The sequence below is a fragment of the Condylostylus longicornis genome, unplaced genomic scaffold, assembly GCF_029603195.1.
Source record: "Condylostylus longicornis isolate FDR11 unplaced genomic scaffold, ASM2960319v2 ptg000006l, whole genome shotgun sequence".
Taxonomy (NCBI): Eukaryota; Metazoa; Arthropoda; class Insecta; order Diptera; family Dolichopodidae; genus Condylostylus; species Condylostylus longicornis.
Genome location: NW_026577975.1, coordinates 530661 through 537333, shown reverse-complemented (window position 1 = coordinate 537333; position 6673 = coordinate 530661).

Sequence of the window (6673 nt, the reverse complement as noted above, 5' to 3'; positions counted from 1 at the left end):
GATGACTATTTAATGATGGACAATCTCTAGTAAAAATTTTGAGTGAAGTCATTTCTAGTGACTTTTTTAAGTTTTTTTCTTTTGATTTAGGGTCGAAAATTTTAAATAATATTCATGAGTGATTCTTAAGTGGTGTGGACTTATATAAAAATAAAGTTTAAATAAGTAATAAAGAATAATTATTTCTTAAATAGTTTTTTGAGTAATTTTTTTAGAGTAATCTTTTGATGACTCAACTCCTAACTCTGTTCATGCTATTAAATTGTTATGAATCATTTCGATTACCCATTGAATCGACCTTTAATCTACAGGCGAGGCACTCAATTTGAACTATAATCGATTTTTATACTATAGGGAAGATTGTAACTTGAAATTATTTGAAAATTTCTAAAATCCTTTGATAATTTATTTAATGTAATCATGATTTCATGAACATTCAATTTGCATAATTATTCAACAAAAAAAAAAAATTAAAATTTTTATCTCTTAGAATCCTTTTTTGTTTGTCATCACAATTCCTGAAATTTTATTGACATGTGATTTAAATTTAACAAATTTTTTAAAGAGAAAATTTTGTTTTTTAATTAAATGATGATGATTTTTTGTTTATAATTACTGATTGATTCAAAAAAAATTTTTCCATCTGTTCCAAAAATAAATTACTATTTAATTTTTATTTTTATATTTGGTTTTTTATTTTTTTTTTTATAAAAAGGAAAAAAGTAAATGCGGTTTGATTGTAATTTTGGTTTTCTCTTCATATTTATTTTCGGTTTTTTTTTTCCTTTTTAAATGATCCTTAGAGATTTGAAATGAAGGCAGAAAAGAGAAAGAAGAATAAAAGTTTAGCTTAATTTTTTTAAGATTTTATTCTCAACACAATCCCAAATGGATTTTTTTAAATTTTTTTTTTTAAATTTGATGTACTGGAATTTTTTTTTCTTTTATTTTCATTCCTCTTTTTTTTTACAATATTTTTAACTTGATTTTCTCTCTCTCTCTCTCTGTTTCTTTTCAAGTTTGAAATTTTGTTTTTTTTTGAAACGAAAATAACTTGAGAAATACGCAAATAAAATAAAGTATATACCATGTGTGTGAGTGAGTATGTCCTTATGTGCTTGTGTATGAGCAGAAATTCATTTTAATGGTTAGCCTCACATTTTGAGAAGATTTTTGAACAAATATTTTTTGTTTTCCAGAAATATTGATTTTATTAGTTGCAGTCTGTCTGCCCGCCCAGTTTTATTAATATTGGAAATATTTCTAATGGACAACTAATAGAATTACTCTTCCAGAAGAAAATTCTGAATATAACGGTAATTGTTTTCTTATATAAAATTTTAATCTTTAAAAATTATTAATACAAAAGAGCTATTGAAATTTATTTTAATATTTTTCCCCCAAAAGTATGCAATTTTGTTGTACTAATTTTTAGCACTATTTTTCATTACTAAAACTTGAAACTCACCTATATTTAAGGTTAGAATATAAAACTGTTAAAGAGAAATGTCCTTTTTTTAACAAATTATAAGTCTAAATTACTTTAAACTTTTTTATTTTGATATTTCTCATATAATACGTGTAAATAAAAGTTAATATCCATATAGTTCTCAAGAAATAATTTATTACAGTAAAATGTAATTGTGTACACATAAAACACATACATAACAGGGCCAAAAACAGAAAAAAAGAGAAAATTCTCGAAGAAACTTGACAATTTTGATATGAAGAAGTTGACAGTTTCCATTTCTTAAAGTTTTCCTTTATTTTTATGATAAAAGTTAATGTTACATGAAGTATTGTGTGCGTGTGCATTATTAATATAATAGGCACGTGCTTGTAGACATTTAAAAATTTCCTGAGTGTTAGAAACATCGGCCAGTGTAGTAGGTAATTGAATAGATCAAAATTAGAGTAATACGATATTAATAAGTAATTCAGCAATTAAAACTTATAAGCTGAATTGTATTTTAATACCGTATTACTGCAATTTTGTAATACAACACCATATCTTTGAGTTTAACAACCTGAATTTTAAATATAAATCAAAAATTTATGCTTAAGCTTAATTCAGTAATTGTTCATGGCTTAAAGATTCAAATCACTGGATTTATGGTTACGAAAATTATCCTAATTTTTTTCAGGGAAAATTTTATTTTTTAAAAATTTTGTATGTATTTTATTAAATAATTAAATTTTTAGTAGAAAAATAACATTTCAAAAAAATAATATTAAATTTTTATAAATTGAATTTTCCTGTTCTTCCTGCAATGTATACGAAATATAAAAGGAAGAAAAGCAAAGAAACAGAACAATAGTAAACGAAATAGAACGAATTTAATTATTAAATATTTTTTTTTTAAATTCTTAACATTAAAAATTTTTCATTATAAATAACAATGTTATACAAAATATATACAACATATATTTAAACGTGTTCAATTTACTGCTTTTTTTACACACATTATGTTCATTTACAGTTGTTATTATTGGAACAATTTACAATGTAATTATTTTATTCTGCTTATGAATTTTTTACATGACTGCCCATGGTACTATGGTAAAATATTGTTAAATTGACTGATTTTCTCATATATTTAAAATTGAAAATTTTCAAGGATTTTCTATATGCTTTATATGTCATGTATTTTTAATTTTAAAGAGAACAAAATTGTATTTTTGTGTTATTTAATGAAAACTGAGAATCTTAACCATTGTTCACCACTAAATGTTTCAACATTCTGGAACATAATGGTTTTCCCAGAAATCACGAGCTTTAATGGGAAAATACAAGCTCCTTTTTTAAATATTTGTAATTAAATGGATATTTTCTCAGAAAAATATGATGATTAAATTTTAAAAAAGCCATGATTTCAAAATAACAGTAATACAGTACTAATATACAATTCAGCTTATAACTTATATTTGCTGAATTGCGTATTAATACCGTACTATTGCAATTTTGATGTCAAGGAAACGTGTGCGTGAATCAATTATATTATTTTAATCCATAAAAATTTTTTAAAAGAAAATATCCTTAAATAAGAAAATCAATAAACTTATTCTATAAAATATCTCAAGTATTTGATCATAAAATATAATTCTTATATGATATTGGGCTTTAAACCCCAAGAAAATTAAATTCATAATATTAAAATATGTAAAAATGTTAATGATTTTCTAGCTGGTTATATGAATTGGTCTATAAAATATAAGGATAATGATATGAGACAAAAAAATTATTCGAATATTGATTTATGCAAAATATAATAATCAATACGATTATCTAGATAATCTGACCTCCGCCCCACTCCCCACCAAATCCCCAATTCTATAAAGCATAATATAAAAATCATAGTGTATTAAATATAAAATTCTAACCGAAATTTATGCGAAAAATATAATTGGAATAGAAAGCGAAAAAATCAAAAAAAGAAATGAAAATGAAATTTAAGTTTTTTTTTCTTTTTTGTTGTAAAGCAAACGAATTAAATTACAAAAACAAAATAAATGGTTTTAGTTACCGCGAATTAAGGACGATATGATATAGAAAAAAAATAAAGAAAAAAATGAAAGGGAAAAGCAGATTAGAAATTATAGCCTTAAGGCTTGGTCCTTTTTCTTTTCCATTTTCGTTTTGCTTTTTTTTTGTTTTAGTTTTGTTTATAGTAAACAGCACATTTAGAAAATAAATTCTAAACAAATAAATTTCATTGGTATGTCTATTTCTTGTCATTTGATCATACTAGTAGCAGGCACCTCTCAGATTATCTTCATTGTGCCTTCATCATTTTGTGAATTGTCTATATGGTCATCACCAAAATGTGAGTAAACTCTCTTCAGATTTACTATAAGAATGAATAGAAAAAAGATTTATTTAATAACAAATTTTCATTGTCTAGTGAAGAAACCCCATGTTCTCACCATGTTCAACTCAGAATAAATCACACTGTATAGATTCTGTGGTGTGTAGAATGAGAAATCGTTTTACATTTTGTGCAGATTTGACGCGCTGTTTAAGAAAATTCTGCTAACGTAATTTTAAACGTAATATGTAAAGTATTCAGCAATTAAAATTGTATTGCTGAATAAGTAAAATTAGGTAGAATGACCACAGTTTTTGGTGAATAAAATATTTTAATTTTCATTTGTTTAAAAAGACAAAATGTGCTGCCACGTAAACCATTCATTCTTTGAAATTTATTTGTTTTGTTTTTTTCATTTTCAGTTTTCATTTTAGTTTCTTCACATATAAATACCCTTGTATATATATATATATATATATATATATAACAGCGAGGTCCTTAGCCAAATGTGTTTGTATACTTTTATATTAAATTTTATTAAAAAGGACATAGAATAAAAAATTCTGAATACAAAAAAAAAAAAAAAAATGGGAAAACAAGAGAATAAACAATTTGAAAACAAAAAAATAACAAAAAAAAATAACAAATAAAAAAATAAGAAAAAAGGATAATTATAAAGACGTTTAGAAAATGCTTGCGCGTTTTTTTTTTCCTTGTATTTGGTTTTTATATTTAATTTTTATCTTTCTGATAGCGCAATATCCTTTTTGGTTATTGACATAGAAACACAAAGAAAATAACACAGAAGTAGAAGAGAAAAAGTGAAATATAACAAAAGATTAAAGATATTTTCTCTAGACTAATTGTGTATATAAAATATTGTGTTCGTGTGTTTGTATAAATTATTATATAATAATAATATTAAGGACAATCCTACAATATTCTTTTGAAAATTGTTAAGGATATCACCTCTATAGAAAACAAGAAAAATAAATAAGAAATAATTTTAAGAACCACGATTTTCTCTTTGTTATTATTAAGGGCACTGTTTTTCCTTCCTATAAATAATGTGTATAAGAACTCTCAAAGAGAAAGTATATAATATGAAAATGTTAAATGTATAGTTATATTTAAAAAGGACATTTCAATAATAATTTATTATAGGACATATATAGTTCTGTTAAGTTTTATATTAAAGATTTTATAAGGTTATTTTTGTTTTGTTTCTTTTTTGATAATTTATTATTTAATAATAAACTTTACTAGTAAATAAGTAATTCATAGACTTATTCTCTTAAAATAAAGTGGTCTAAAATTAGCATTTTTTTTTAAGTAAACAATTAAATATATTTGTATATTTGCTACTTTTTGTATGAAAAACACTCCTCTGAAATTATATAATTCAAAAATGAGTATATTATATACAAGTAGCTGTTATATTTTGTTTTTGTATATAATTATACCGGGTTTTTAATTACAAATAAATAACAATTACCAATTAAAGTACCTACATATAAATAGAAGAGAAAAATTATACATTTCTGCTTTTAAGGTTAAATTTTAACGAAATTTTTATTAAATTGAGTTTAATTAAAATTTTTTTAAAGAAAATAATGAAATTTATTATGATTTTTGATTGAAATTCAAAAAAAATTATACAATAGTATGATATAGTTAGAAAAATAACTTCAAAATTTTTGATAATATTGTATTTCTACACAATTCAGCAATTAAAACTCATCAGCTGAATTGTATATAAACTTTATAATACGGAAATTATATTTTTATAAAATTCAGCAATAACAATTTTTAAGCTAAATTTTGTACAAACATATTATTCAGCAATTAGGACTCATTAGCTCAAAATTTTAAGTATATAGAATAAAAATTGCTAAACTGACTTGTGAATAAACATCATATTTAACAATTAGAAGTCGTCAACTTAATTGATATGAATTGTGTGTAAACATCATATTCAACAATTAGAATCGATCACCTTAAAATTTTAAATATGTACAATTCAGCAATCAGAACTTATGGGCTGAACTATCTATACATTTTATAATTCGGAAATAATGTAATTATACAATTTAGCAATTATAAATCACAAGCTGAATCGTGTATAAACTTTGTTTGTATTAATTAATAATTGCTGCACAATACAAAAAATATTCAAATTGCAAAAATTCAGTATTAAAACGCAATTCAGCTTATAAGTTTGATTTGCTGAATTGTGTAATAATTGTGTATAATGTTACACAATTATAAAAAATTTTGTTATTAAATGGGTATTAACTAAAAATTTTTTAATAATAACAATACTTGTAAATTAATAACATTACATATTATTTAACAAGTACCAAAATTTTCCAAGAAATATTAATCAACCACCGTCATTCATTCAGTTATTTAAAAAAAAAAATCTTTATGATTCTATGAGGGAAATAAGGAATCAAGTGAAAAATGTGATAGTACTAGTTTCTGTACTACTCATTATATACTCGCAGAATCAAACTGCTTTCCTTTCTGGTTTCTTCATTATTCATAATTTTTGAAAATTTTACAGAGGAGAAAAGTTTTAGACAAAGAATTTTCCTTTAAAAAAAAAACACTAAAATGTCAGCTTTATGTTATGATTTTTTTCTGTTTGTTATTGTTTTTATAAAATTTTTTACGTTGTCTATCAAAATATTTACATTTAGTACAAAAGCACGAATACATATACGGCGCAATATACTTGTATAGTCATTTTAAATGACAATTTCTCTTCTTAAAATTAATTTTGAAGTTTTCTTCAAAAGGCAGAAGAGAAACAAGGAGAAAATCAGTTTTCTTTATACTTTATGAAAAAAAAAATAACTTATAAA